Here is a 1,929-nt window from a genome sequence, read left to right on the forward strand (position 1 = left end):
AACTCCTCACTCTGTGACTTGTGAATTTCAACATTTTTAGGTGGTTGAATTTCATTTTGTTTGACAGGCTCTCTTACATTTATGGCTTGCACTTCTTGAATATCTGAGGGAAATTCCATCCAACTTTTGTTCGACCATTCATGGAGGTTCAATGTCACTTGATCAATTAACGAATAAGCTTCATCTACACTTTTGTCCATAAAAGAACCTCCAGCTGATGAATCCAATAAAGTCTTGTCTGAGAAAGAAATTTCCCCATAGAATATGTGCAAAATCAGCCATTTTTCAAAATCATGATGAGGGCACTATCTTTGAAGACTCTTGAATCTATCCCATACTTCAAATAATGATTCTCCATATGCCTGAGAAAAATTTGTTATGCAATTCCTCATATACACCGTTCTACTTGGAGGGAAAAAATGATTCAGAAATTGCTTCTCCAATTGTTCCCAACTTGTGATGCTTTGAGGACAGAGAGAATATAGCCAAGTCCTTGCTTTATCCTTGATACTGAAAGGAAATGTCATCAATCGAACTGCATTTGCTGATACTCCTTCACATTTCACCAAATCACAAATCTCTAAAAATGTTTCAAGATGCAGATAAGGACTTTCTGATACTTCTCCTCCAAATTTGTGACCTTGTATCATGAAAATTGTCTCTGGGTCTAGTTGGAAACTTTCTACTTCAATTTGAGGTTGCACAATGGGAGATAAAAATCTCGCAGAAAAGGGTGTAGAAAAATTTCTCATGGGCCTGCTTGACATGTTAGTGCTCATGGATATTCAAGAAGAAAAAGAAAATTATCAAGAATCAAAAACAAGAAATAAAATGCAATATGAAAAGCAAGAAAGCAAATGCAGAATTTAAATTGCAAGAAAGAAAGTGCATAATGAAAACAAGAAAGAAAAGATAAAAGGAAAAAGAAAAATGTCTAGAATAATTCATACGCTAAAAATTGCAAGATATGTTTACAAAAGAAAAGAAGAAAGAAACAAGATCAAAAGAGAAAATAGAGAAAAGTTAGATTAGAGTACTAGAAATCAAGAATACAAAGTTAGAATTAGAATTTTAATTGCAACAAAAAGAATTGTCAAGAATCTTATTCAGGAAAAGAAAAGCTTATAGAAAGAGAATTCTAAAAAAAAATTAGTTACAACTATGCAAATGTAAAGGAAAACAAATGTTATATTTAGTCTAACTCAATTGATAATTCCTAATGTTATAGCGCAGTCCCCGGCAACGGCGCCAAAAACTTGTTCGCTCTTCGCAAGTGTACGGAAATGTCGCAAGTAATATAAAAGATTATCGTATCCACAGGAACTGGAATAAGCACTAGAAATGTCTCAATGCGAATTAGCCAAACAACTATCCAATCGTTTCAAAAGCAAAGTAAGGTAAACAAATCTAATCTTAAATATCAACAAACAAGAGTTTAGTGTTTTGGATTATGATAAAGGGAGATTCTAGGTGTTTTGGTTTCTTTGTAGGATTTCTCGAATGTAAATGGTTCACCAATTCTTATCCCTCAATTGCCAAACATGCAGAAAGTTGTCGGTTCTCTCTTGCAATAGACAACCGGCTAAGGACTGAGAAATGTATCTACATATGATTAATTAGACATGAACCTATGTTGTCCTTACACAGAAGTGCACCTATTACTATGCCTTCCTCGGATATCTGTAGGACCGTTAGATTCGATAGAGGGGGGGGGGGTGAATATCGATTCGAAAAAAAATAAGAGTTTTAAACGCAGCGGAAAAGTAAAATAGACACAGTGGTTTTACTTCGTTCGGAGCCTGTGACGACTCCTACTCGAAGGCCCGTGGTCCTTGACCACTTTCGTTGGGCAATCACTAGCAATTCGGAATAATAATTACAAAAGAACCGTACAGGGAATGCTAATGAAACTGAAAAACAAATACCGAC

The 1,929-nt window shown here is 35.0% G+C and overlaps 1 non-coding gene across 1 annotated transcript; it reads left to right on the plus strand.

Moving 5' to 3' along the window:
* Positions 1 to 288: 288 nt before the first annotated feature.
* LOC121968765 lies at positions 289 to 394 on the plus strand. Its single transcript, XR_006108302.1, has one exon. It is a non-coding gene; the product is annotated as a small nucleolar RNA R71 (small nucleolar RNA).
* The last annotated feature ends 1,535 nt before the right edge of the window (positions 395 to 1,929 follow it).

This window comes from Zingiber officinale, chromosome 3B (genome assembly GCF_018446385.1).
Source record: "Zingiber officinale cultivar Zhangliang chromosome 3B, Zo_v1.1, whole genome shotgun sequence".
Taxonomy (NCBI): domain Eukaryota; kingdom Viridiplantae; phylum Streptophyta; class Magnoliopsida; order Zingiberales; family Zingiberaceae; genus Zingiber; species Zingiber officinale.